The sequence below is a fragment of the Aptenodytes forsteri genome, unplaced genomic scaffold (assembly GCF_000699145.1).
Source record: "Aptenodytes forsteri isolate BGI_AS27 unplaced genomic scaffold, ASM69914v1 Scaffold16, whole genome shotgun sequence".
Taxonomy (NCBI): domain Eukaryota; kingdom Metazoa; phylum Chordata; class Aves; order Sphenisciformes; family Spheniscidae; genus Aptenodytes; species Aptenodytes forsteri.
The window spans coordinates 3,358,027-3,371,278 of record NW_008794753.1 but is presented as its reverse complement, the minus strand read 5'-3'; the positions used below and the strand labels follow the sequence as shown (position 1 = coordinate 3,371,278).

Sequence of the window (13,252 nt, the reverse complement as noted above, 5' to 3'; positions counted from 1 at the left end):
CCTCCCCAGAGAGCCGGGCCGGGCGCGGAAGGCGGTTCCTCAGTCTCCTCAAGCCCGCACAAAAGGAGGCCGCCGCGGCCGGAGGAGGCCGTGGGGGTCGCGGCCGTGGGCTCCTGCGTTACCTCAGCTGCCTGCGGGCACCGACCTCAGAGTTCCTCCGTCGAGCCTGGAAACCGCTCACAGAGGCAAAACCCTCCCCCGCGAATGAATGCCTTCGGGGGGTGGGCAAGCCACATCTACTCCGTGAGTAACCTGGGACAAATTACTCCAGTGGAAGCAAGGCTGTCCTTAAAGATAAACGAAATAAAAAGGACAGTCCTGCTGACATGGGACCTGGAGGTGCAGAGTATCATGTTTCCAGTATACAAAGAAAACACAAAACGTGTTTTAGGGTTGTCTTGTAGGTTCAGGAGACCCAACCAGAAAGAATAAGCAAACAAAAAATTTGTCCCCTCCCATCCCCATCTTCTAATGGGGAAGGAAAGCAAATTTCTCGTGTAAAGCACAGTCACGGAAATCGGATTACAGCAGCAGGCATCATACACCGCTTAGAGGACAAGACACGGATTTATATGGAATTTTATATGGTCCTTGGATTCTTCACAAGCATTAGGTATGAAGAAAGTGAAAGGCACGGACAAGTTGAGATGGATGAATGATGGCAGTAATGTATACATTTTGTCTGTCTGCCATGACCCAATCTGACATGTGATTTTGCTGCCTGCAGGAGGACTGCATCTGGAACGCTGCCGTCAGATCCGAATACCACATCAGCAGAAATTTGTTGGCACCTTTAAGCCCACTGCAAACAGCCAAAGCAACAGCCAAAACACTGCTAACACAGAGTTACAGAAGGAAATGGAAAAGGACCTGAAATCTGCGCCTTTTGAAACATGGTGTCCGTTTCTAAGTTCATACATCTTTTCTGCATGTCGCATCCAGGCAACCAAATTCGGTCCCACTACAGAGATGCAAAGGAAAGACCCCAGCAAAGGAAAAACCCGTATCTAAATGCAGTTTCCCACCCTTTTCCTCTAACTCTTTCCTGTAGTGACTTATCAAATATAAACATACTATTATTATGTTGTTATAATTATTAAATATATTTATTATGCAAAGATGTATTTTTAAAGGCTTCTGATTAGCCACGTGTTGGCCTACCTGTGTAAATTAAAACTTCAATTTATGGCTCTTCTCGTATCATTCAATATAAACCAAAAATGGAAGGGAATTGTTCTTTGAGCACTGCAAAAGGTTCACTTCATTGTTTCCCTAAAAGCCAGTGCACAGCTGGATTCAGCTGGAACTGGAATGGGTGAACAGATGTGAGGTAAAGAGAAGGGCTTTTAGTCCCATTCTGCAGATCTGAAGAGGCACTGATAGTTGAGATCAACTTCCATATTTCTAGATATTCCAACTAAAATACCCCTGGTTTATATACTAGATCAGAAGAGCTCACTACACTAATAATGCCTCCTGTTTACATTTTTTCCCTTTGCTTTTTCCAGCTATATCTTCTCTGTTAAATTTTAAACAGAAAAAATGGGTTCAACTTCACGTTTCCTGTTTGAACTAGATCTTCTTTTATAGAAAAGCTCCTTTACACTGCTCCGATAGACAAAAGTGGCTTTACCAGTATGCAAATACACTTCAATTTTAACAATGTTTTATACCTCCCAAACAGCACCAGGTAGCCTTGAATTCACAGGATAGGTTTCCTGTGTAATTAAGGTGTGCATTTAAATCCATAAAGTTTTTGTAACTTCTCTACCAAATTAAAATTCCCTTTTCTAAGTTTTTCTAATTTAGCCAACATTGTTTGGGGGGTGGGGGTCAGGAACTATTATTATAATTGAGTGAGTACTTTCACAAACCGTGATTATAAGGGTTTTTCGTAAGATACTCCCAGGTATCCAAGGCCATAGTCTAAACAAGAATCATTCTCTGCTCTGGTTCAATGCCTGTCCCACTAATAACCGGGGACTTTCTGCCCTGTTGACCCCCTGCTCCTGTTTCTTCATTAGAGGATGACAGAGTTCATTGAGACTGTCTCACAAAAGCCTTTCAACGTGTCACAGAGATTAGACTAAAGCATAGCCTACGAGGTTAAAATACGTCCTCCTTGACTTTTACCAACAGCAGAGTAGGCCCTGCCTGAGGGACAAAAGCACATCAAAGTACTAAATCAAATAAGCCTTGAAAGCAGAAAAGAGTAGAGCAGCATCTGCTCAAGGAACCTGGAAAGAGGGTTCCGTGACACTGCAGAGAACAACGGTGAGAGCGTCTCAGGAAGAAGTCGTAGCCAACCGCCCAGTTAAGAGAAAAAACAACAGAGCTTCCAATCCCCACTAACGCAGAAAGTCTTTACCAATTATTAACACTGAAATATGTTACCACTTCTTCAATGAAGACTTGCAACCCCATCTGTGCAGCTCACTGTTGCGTGCAGGGGTCAGAGTCTCTGCTACGTAAGCAGGGAAGAACGATGACTATTACATTGTCCACTCCTGCTTTATGTTTGTACCCATCTATATCCCTACACCTTGACTTGTCTTGTGTTTGAAGTTCTTTGGAACCCTTAAACCCTTAATCCTTCTACAGTGCTACCAGAGAAAGGCTTCTAGACATTGCCATAGGACAGATTACAAGCAGTAACAAAGTTCCTGCTCTCACAGGCACACAGTCCTACGCCGCCAGCATCCCGTGCATGGCCATCAGGTCACTTCAGAACTTCAGGGGCTCACCAACCACCTCCTAGTTGTTTATACATGACAGCGTCTTTAAAGAGCAACAGTTGCTGAGAACAACTGTATTTTCAGCTACCACTGTTCAAGTTCCCATTGCAACCGTTTTGTAGTCCCAGCCCTTTTTGTTCAGATTCCTTGGCCCACACTATGGTAGAGAATACATATACTGCAGCGATGACAGGAAATCTGCAACAGCTCCTCTTCCCAAACATTTGGGGATCTGCAAGTGTGCCCACATTAAAAGCTGCTCAGAGCACAGGTCATTATCCGGCATTTTTCAGCTGGCTGCACAATAGTTAAGTTCACCCCACAGCAAACTCAGTGTTGAAACACTAGTGTCGACACTTGACATCTGCAGACTTGTCAGAAACCGCGCAGCAGCTATAAAACATTCTCCAGTGCCAAAGAAAACTTGTCCCTTAATTACCTCCCTAATTAGAGCTTCCACAGTCCCCTTTCCCACTCCTCCTCAGGAAATTGCCATGGGAGCTTTGTTCTAGCCAGCAAGGGGTCCCAAGAACATGTGCCAGGCAGACCTCCCACATTTCTAATTAAGATCCTCACTCTACTTTCACTTAATAGGACCTTGTCAACTTTCCAAAGCAACAAGGGCTTCTGTTGCTTTAAGAGAGAAAGTGGAGCTCTGACATACTGACAGCTCAACCCTTTCAGACTAATTTTATATGAAGCTAATGCCAGGGATAGATTTGCTACTAATTAGCATGAAAGGTGATCAGGAAAAGACATATTCCCCAATTCATACAAAAGCCTCTTTGGATACAAAGCCTCTCAAAAAAGAAGAAAAAAAAAAAATCATTTCTCTGCATATGTAGCCTCCACAATACAATCATCATTATACCTTAAAATATATATACACACACACAGAGAGGGTAACTTTGTCCACACTTAGCTGACAGGGCTCATCTTTCTCAGCTAGGTCACTTTATTAACCTCACTAAGAATACAACAGCAGTATCAGAGCGAAACCTCTTTCCACTTGCACTCTTGGTGTGAAACCTCATGCTTGAAGCATAAGAATAATACAGCAAATTTAAACTTAGGCGATTCCCCGGAGAAAAATTACATCTCTGCTTGTTGATCCTTCGTTGTTTCCCCAGCTTTACTGAGCATCTGTGGATGAGAATTAGCGTGTGCTTTGCATATACAACATCATATGCCGTTCGGTTCCCATTAGCAGAGAATGGTCTACTAAAAATTACTGAAAAGGAACACAGTAAGATGAAAAGTTGGAGACCCTATAAACAAGTGCTCTTGCTACAGGTAACAGGTTGGTGCACAAATAACCAAAGCTCCAGCAGAACAACAACAGAAGTGTAAAGCTTTCCCTAGACCTCACACAGCTGTAGATCGGGTCCAGGAGCAAAGTCCAGAAAACAGCTTCCCTTAGCACCTATTAGGCATTCAGTTCAACGCAGAATTTGAGCACGTACTTTAACTACATAATTGAGGTTGACCAAAATCACTTGGATTTAAGCATACTTCCTTAAAGTTAAGCAGATACTTAAGTGATGAAAGGGCCAGCAACAAAACCAAGAGCGTTCCATGGCTGATGAGGCTGGGAGCAGGCTCTGCTGACGTTGTGGTTTTGGACATCTACAGTAGGTAAGGAAGGAAATTACAGCTGCATTGATAACTGCCCCTCTGGCTAGCCTTCCTCCAATTCTCCATTTAAAAGGAAAACTCATGCTAGGCAGAATTTGTCCAGCTGAGTCACTTCTGTTCCCTGATGCCATCAGCTGTACACTGCTACCAGACAAAGGCTTCTAGACATCGGCATAGGACAGATTAAAACCAGTAACAAAGTTCCTCCTCTCTCTTAAGTACAGTGAGATCCAGGGTGATAGTTCTTTTGAAACTACATCCCTTCTCATTTTTCTCCCTCTCTCTGGCAGACATTTCACCAAGAAAATTATAAATGCACTTCAAGTTTTCCAGATCAGTTTCCCTTATGAATTTCTTAGTGCTCGTATCTGTAATGTCACATACCTTCAAGTGCACATTGATGAACGAAGGAGTTTCATTATGTTCCTCAGCCCATCACATTCTCTTTGTGGGTATAGTTTTGAAATCGGAGAAGATAAAAGCATAGGAGCATCCACAGCTACTCTCTGCCTCTGCACTTAAAATAGCAGCATAATTTAAGGGAAATGGGTGGAAGAGCTTGCAAATGCCCTAGCCGGTGCTGTTAACAGAGTGAATCCCTGGTCTAGTAAACCACAGCCTTGCTGCTGCAAAATCCTTTTGCATTTTCAATGGAAAGAGGTGTGAAAACTTTGTCAGATTACCAGGTGTGTCCCACATCTTCTGGCTGCAGTGTGCCATCAATATTTATAATGGCCTCTGTACGTATGTCTTTAATTGCCCATTAGCAATTCAGCAGAAACAGTTTTTCTATGATGAGTAATCCTGCAACAATAAAGTAAAGCATACAGGCTAGCTTTTGTGAACAATTCACCCATGATACCACACTATTAATTATCAGCCATCAGAGAATCTGGTTAGTTTACCATCACCTAGGCTCTTCAAATCAAAACTGAATGCCTCTGTAAGAAACCTGTTGCAGTTTAAGCACAGGCTGTCAGGCTGAACTATCTGACACAGTTTTCCAGTCTGTTGTGTCAATTGCATGATCATAAATCATAATTTCCAACTCTGAAAGTCTATTGTAAAATTCCTGTTTCTAAAATTTCACTTGTACGAGTAGGAAACAATTTATGCAAATTAAAATGGAAAGTAGGACAGAAATGACAAAGAAACTGTTTTAACTCTTTGAGGAGTTCTAATACTTTTTTTCCCTAACATCAACAGTAGCTAGAGAGGAAAACTCCCTTTTCCCCATGCCTGTTTTCCCTGCCAGCTTTTGTCTCAGATATTTCTGCTGTTAGCTTTTCAGGGCAAAGCATCTGTCTATTCTGAGCTCTCCATATAATACTTTGCCCTGCGAGCATTTTGGCTAAGAATAGCTGTCACTGCAGAACAAAGAGGAAACAAGTCGGCAATAAACATTTTTTAATTCATACGCTATCCTCATGCACAGACACACAAAAATGCTTAACCCTTCAGCTTCCTATCAACTCATTCTTACCCCTTTCTCACACCCTTACTCCCAACAATTGGTCTGCGCAAGACCTTTTTTTTTTTTTAATTGCAGCATTAAACTGGTCTTTTTATGAATTAAAACCTGTGGCTTAAGAAAGACAGGGAAGATTATGCTTTAAGGACTCCACTGCTATGTAAAATGACTGGGCAGCAAAGATAGGTTCATGGGTCTAACCCTTAATGAGAAGGAATAAAAGGCAGCCTACAACTAATGGTACCTACATAGCTCATTACTGGGCATTATTTTAATCTTTCTAAAAGACAACACTTAAATCCCTTTGGGAGATTAAGATGAAATTCTCATCTACTCATGATGGATCTTGTGCAGTGGGGGGCTGGAGGGCATTTAAGTGAAAACTAGTGGCTAATTTAAAAAGTAAGCTTCTCTTATGCTCTGAAAACAGTAGTGGTCCCTAAACGCCAGGCTCAGGAGAGAGATTTTTCTGCACAGCTCACAGTTAGAATTCTGCTTTTCCGCTTATATTTACTTTGGGATATTTTCGTTTTACCTGCGTTCCCAACAGATCTTTGTTTTGCTTCCCTTCTCTTCCCTGGGGTTTCCCAAGTCAGAACGAGAACCTCATTCTGTTGAGCCTCTCAATTCCACAGTGATCAGGGATCAGTGGAGTAAGCGTGCTTGACCTGTACAAGTTTTAGCTCAACGTGTCTACAGTCTAATGCAGTTCCCAAATGGCTCATTAGCACCTTTTCTCACTTCATCTTGTTTGAAATGAAGCCTATAATACACCGTTCATTTTTTCTTGTGGAACGAGTACTTCTTTCCCTTTGCAGAGTATCCAGGGATATCCTCATTGTCAGGGTGGGTAATTCTTTGTCATTCACTTTATACCAATAATGAGCTCAAACAGTTACAAACACTACGCGGTACATGTTATTGTACAGCTTGGTGAGCTGGCAGTACTGTACGTATGTCTTGGCTACTCTGCATAATAATACCTATGGAACAAACCTATGAGTAATGCAGTGCTCCAGTGAAGATCCCTCATCCTGCCTCTCTGCGAACTACTAGAGCTGTAATTTTGGTATTATTTAAACAAGTCTCTACAGGACAAGATCAAACACTCTAACTGCATTTCCTTCTTTCTGCAGGGAAAGGAGGATTTACCACTATTTCACAATGACAAGTGAGCACATAGCTTGTGCCCTTTAAATAGCTGTGAACCAGGTGTCACAACCTTGCTGCCCTTCCTCCACCCTTGTCCCCCTTTTCCTATGACTGTTCCCCCTTTTTACATCCAACTGTGCTCCAAAGAAAACACGAAGACTCAAGACAAGAATGACTCTGCTAATGTGTGACCGTTGTTATGAAGAGGCCTTAAAATTCTTCTCCAGTATACAGGTATTTCACTTCTTTTAGTCTTTTTAAGTGGCAAGTTCAGGATATAGTGCTGAACTGTGCATTTTGGAGACATGCTTTCAACTGAAAATAACACACTAGTGGTTTTGGGTTTTTAAATAAAATATTATTATGACCATAGAAACACTATGGACATTAAATAATGTATTTCATGAGACCAAAATGATACAGCAGTTGTCCTTGCTTTGTGCATGTTAACAAAACTCACCTCTTGCTCATACGTATAGCCTGCTTCAGGTAGGAGGCCTAAACTGTTTTGCGAACAGGCAATGTTTGCATTGCTGAGTGACATGTTCTTGCTTGAGCACAGCTTAGACTGACAGGAGGAGAAGGAAATTTTATCCCATTTCTATCTAAAGGGAAAAGTATGAACTAGTTTCAGATCACTAGAAGGCAGAAACTCCTGTGTTCGAACAATACCATATGAGCAACCTAGACTATGGTCCTAGACCAGCCGTTCAACAACCAGCTCTTTTGCCACGAATGTCCGTGGCAAAACATGCATTGGCATTAGTTTAAACTAATGTCAAAAACAAATCACCTTTTAACATTCTTCCTGTAACAAGTTTTTAACACAACACTACTAGAAGATTCTGCCTCTTTCTGTGATTTCCCAAAGGAACCTGCAGTCAGGATCATGCAAAGACAGCTCTCTGCTCCCCCACTGAGTAATCTTCATTCACTGAGTCAGTTACAAGTCGGAAGGGTTAAATGAACAGGAAGACACCTGCTTCTAACCCACAGTATATATATGACTTCTGGTTTTCTAACTGGAGGCAAATACTTTAGTGGGTGGAGCTGTGAATAAAGCCTGTGATGGCATCTCTTGGGCCTAAGTATTCCTTATTCTGGACCATTTTAAACTCAATGGGTGGCACCTATTAATTCTTAATTAAGTCTGGAAATTCTTGTCTGGCAACAAATGAAAAAACAAGCTTACTTTGATGTACAGACTAGAGGCAAGAGATGAAGTTCTGTACTTTATATGTGTACTTTAGGTGTACTTCAGAGCCAATGTGCTGTAGTTATACCAGCATAAAACACTACCGCTGATACAAGCCTAGAGAAGTCAACAGAAATTATTTCAGAGGATTTTGGCTCAGATCTGCAATGTTAAAATACTAAGACTCTCAAACTGTCTATACTGCAAACTCCCAACACATCATACAGATAATGTGTTCTACCTTTAAATGAGCAAACTTGAATAATGGAGGCAGCCTAGCCATTGCAGTATGGAGCTCAGCACGCGTGTCATTATTCCTCTCCAAACTAATCATCTTCTAATACTACAGAGAGTTCTGTATATCGTCAAAAAGAATCTCCCTGCCACTTTACTGTAGGTTGTCCAGACCTCTTAGAAAATGCTGAGTTTCAAAGAGTGTCAAAGCAATCATCAAATTACTCCATTAAAATAATAATAGCCCCTGAAAGCACGCAGGAATGCAGACACACTTCTCTTCTGCAGTATTAATGCAGAAGTAGTTGTTGCTCTGAAAGATTATCAGAAAAATTGTTCTTTCTAAATGAAAAAGGGGAAAAATGAAATAGGACTCACCATCCTCATGCCCTTCTCTATTTCTTCGTCGATGTCTGTCTCGCCGGTGGCTAATAACTGACTCTGTTCCTGTTTCATTGTCCAGGCCATCCCGACTACTGGCAGCATTTGGGCTGTTAGAGAACAAATAGGAAGAAACAGTGGTCACCTCTTTCTTCTTTTTGATAAAAGCAGTTGCAGTTATGAGTGTGTTGGTTTGGAAGCCAGAAAACTATTACACGGATTAGCTGCAGTCTTGCTGCAGCACTGCAAGCTCCCCTGGACTGCTCTGCTCACCCCAAAACCACCTGAAGGGTGAAAAGACAGTTCAATATCCATGCCCTGAGATACAGCGTTGTTTGCACAAGTAGTATCAAGTAGATCTTGATGACAATCTCAGTGGCCAGATTTCTTCCACTCTGCTTTTGTGAGGGCTGTACTGAGTCACTTTCTCACTACCACAATTAGCCAGAACAAAAGGTTTCAAAGAGGCAGCAGAGAATTTGTCCCCATGGTTTAGGGCCACTTTCTGGGATGAATCTAAACAAACAGCAATGACAGCTCTGTACTCTCGAACTTCCAAGCACTGATGAAGGGCCATTTCTCAGTTCATATAAACCAGACTGGCTTTCATTTCTAATTCCAGTAGACGAGCCAAGTTGGCTAACCAAGAGCGGTGGCTGTAATACAGAACACTGCATATGTAAGACCGCTTATTTGCAACCATCTGTTTCAAGATCTCTGCTGAGGAAAAAGAAATCAGTCATGTTAAAGCAGAGTTGGCTGGAGCAAAGGGGAAGATGGAGATGCCCTTTTTTCCCCTGCTGAACAAAACTAGCTTAGCTGTTTAGTTTTCCCCTCAGACTCAACCTGTTTTATGTATCTCTGCTATTCTTACATTTAATAAGCTACCTCGAAGCGCTCACATGCAAGGAAATGAGAAAAGCCTCTTAGAGTGCCGGCAAAGGCCATAACTCATTTTAATGGACTAAATTGTGGAAACTGATCTAAAGCTCCTGAAAATATAATAGTGCATGATCTGACGTGGGCTAATGCTCTGCACTGAAAGATTTCCCTTAGAAAGTTACTGGTCATACTCTTCCTCTCTGTCCCACAAATACCACCCATTTAAAAAGGAGTCCCAACTCACATCTGCCCTTTGCACCCGTTGTTTATGCCTGACATGTCCTACTTACGCACACAGAGTGCATAATGGCCATCATTATACTTACACCAAAGCATCAGAGTCATTAATGTATATCTCCTAGAATTCCATGAGACCAGAACGCACTGCCATGCATATTTTACACAGGGAATTAAACTACCAACGATCTAACCAACTGGTCCCATGGGCTTCTGTGGAAGCTGGACACAGAATTGGTATATGTGTAAGCACGTCTGTATAGTGTTACATTTAAGAGGACTGCTGAAAAGCCTTCTGCACACCCACACACTTTCTTTGCATTAATGAAATGTACTGACATGCCCACCACACAAATTAGGAAGTCGAGGTTGTTATTCAAGAAAACATTTGACTGCACATTTTAAGCCCTAATGAAGCTACCAAAATGCAAGTATGTATTTCAGTGTTGTCACAAGCAGGTTTGCATTTCTTGATTCAGTGCAGTGCAACTGAAAAGGGGAAGAGGGTGACAGTTTCCTGAGGTCACCCTGCGAGGCTCTCGGACATCTCAGCGGCACCATCTAGTGACTACTGCTGATACTTTCCACTACTAAATCGCTTCCTAGGCTAAACCCGCCTACAAAAGGTGGTTTACACCCTAACAAAGGGTGCAAAAGGAACCTCACAGCTGGCTTGTTTCCTCTCTCATTGCTGAGCCAATTAAATTCAATTCAATTTTCAGTGCACATACCCAAGAGCAGTGTAAGAAAGGCAGCTCAGAGGTCACTATTCTCAACTCACTCGTGCACCTCCACCACTAAACCAGGAGCAGCCTCACCAATTCAGATGAACGTGGATTTGGCAGCCACTAAACAGAAGCAGTGGAGCATGAAATACAGGATGAACTTCAGAACCCCCATCAAGGAGGGAAAAAGTAAATTTTCTTTGGATTTAATCAGTGATGAAGCAAAGTATGAATGCTGTCAGGCAGCTAGTTGAGATTACCACTTCACCTATGATTAAGGATCTCATTCCCTTGGATAGTAATGCCTGCTGACCTGTCTGCTTCATCTATTTCTTGTATTCTTTGCTGTCCAGCAACATTTCTGTTTGTACAATTATACAACACCTAGCTCAGTCAGGGCTTCTTATATAAATAAGGCCCCAAGCAACACTGAAGAATAAAGACGGGAGATGACATATCTCTGGTAGTTTGAATAGCATTAAAAAAAATCTCAGGGATTTAGGAACCAAGAAGGTAAGTCACACTTACAGAAGGGGAGGTAATATGTGAGTATACAGCAATACTGAAGTTACAGTTGTGATATTTACAGGGTTGTACTACTGATCTCTTAAATGGAAACACTATTCAAGGAGACAGTATGCAGAAATGGCACTGAACACACTATTGCAGAATTACCACACCAAAATCCCAAGAAACATAATTTTCAAAAATTGCTGGAGAATTATAAGTGATCAGAAAAGAACTACAGTCGTGATTCAAGTTCTGGAAACCATACTTTACAATGAAAGACTTGAGCAGCTCAACTTATTTAGTTTATCCAAGAGAAACAAATAACTTCAAAATATGGTGGACTCTATCACTTGGAATCTTTAAACCTAGAGTAGGTGTATTTTAAAATGAAATTCTAATAGCGAAACAGAATTAAGGGCTTCATGCAGAATAACTGAGTGAGATACTCTGCCCTGTGTTATGGAAATAAACTTAGGTCATCATTAGGCTTTCTCCTGGATTGAAAAAATAAACACAACAGCAAAAAACACTACAAAATATTAAGACATTCAGTTGTGAAGAGAAGAACCAAAAAAGGCATTAAGGGAGAACTAGTTTTAGTCCAGAAGATCTCCCCACAAGCCAGATTCTCTACTGCAGTTTAAAACAAGAAAGAAAAAAGGGGTGGAGGAAGAAAGAAAGAAGGAAGGTGGTTTATCTAGGAATGAGAACACAAGCCAGAAAGCACGACCTCCTGTGTTGCTACTCCTGACTCAGCATGACCTGCATAAGTTACTTCACCCCTTTGAGGATTCCCACATTTGCTTTGTAATATGAAGATACCACCAGTTGCAGCACTGTGCTGACTGATGGCAAGAAGACACAGACAAGATTTTTAGAACACTATGGAAGACAGCAGGTGCATCAGCAGAGCACAGCTTAAATTCCGTCGGTCTGAGTACATACAGTCATTAGCAGTGAGTGGTTCCACAAACACAGATTTGCGCCTAACTTACAATGTAATTATTTTTTTAAATAAGGTTTGATCTTGCAGCTATTACATGTAGGTATAGGTCAGGAAGACAAAGAACTATTTATATTTGCAGGCCACGTGACTGCACTCATGCAGGCCTCTCCCAGTCAACATAAAGCAATTCACAAACGCACGAGGGCAGTAAAGCCCTTGCAAGACACACAGTGTCAGGCAGCGTTAGTATTTCCCAAGATTTCTTGTACCCTCTAGAAGGCATTTATCTGTAAAAGACTCATATACAACACTAAGGGCTCTTCCAGGCAATAGGTATTGCAGAAAGCAATGGAAACGCATGGCACCAGGCAAATCAAGACCACGTTTCCTTCTCCAAACATATATTAAGATCACAGCTAGAACCAGGTCCTGCTTTAAATCCTCCTTGCATAAATTCAGAGGCCCTCCTCGAAAATGAAGGCATTCTGAGGATATACATTGGCTCTGCACACGTACCAGGAAATAACAAGGCTACCATTAAAGCAGATGACTCCCAGTCTGGCTATACGCAGTTCACGCTGCTAGCCTCTGTATGCACACGGAGGAGCCATTACTCCTTATGTAAATTTTTGCTCTTGGTATCAGTGTTCTGCTGGCTCTGCATACTACATAATTATACGTAACACAGTAATAAAAGGTTGTCATCCATACACTACGAAAAGCATTTTGGGCTCCCTCTCTACTTAACTCTTCCACGGTGGGTTTCAAAATGAGATACATAGGATATATATTTCATTCTAACAATGACAGGGTTTTTTTCTTCCCATCCACCTTTTAATTCCTCAGTTCTAATAAGTGTATTATTTTTCTAAGAATAAATAGCTGGTTTGCAGCAGCAGGGAGAAATGTGGGGAAGAAACAGACAGGAATTGCATTTTTTCTAACAATGACAGGGTTTTTTTCTTCCCATCCACCTTTTAATTCCTCAGTTCTAATAAGTGTATTATTTTTCTAAGAATAAATATGCAGCATGCAGCAGCAGGGAGAAATGTGGGGAAGAAACAGACAGGAATTGCATTTTAAAATTAAAAAAAAAAAAAAAAAAAAAAAAAAAATTTGCTCTTACTGTATTGAGGGAGGGGGAGCCTC

The 13,252-nt window shown here is 41.5% G+C and overlaps 1 protein-coding gene across 1 annotated transcript in view; it reads right to left on the bottom strand.

Moving 5' to 3' along the window:
• The window catches only part of DVL1 (dishevelled segment polarity protein 1), a 65,789-nt gene that overhangs the window by 37,371 nt on the left and 15,166 nt on the right, over positions 1 to 13,252 (bottom strand). The window contains exon 3 of the mRNA XM_009274176.1: positions 8,801 to 8,913. The gene's annotated coding sequence lies outside the window, so the exon portion shown is untranslated. The remainder of the gene's footprint in view (positions 1 to 8,800; positions 8,914 to 13,252) is intronic.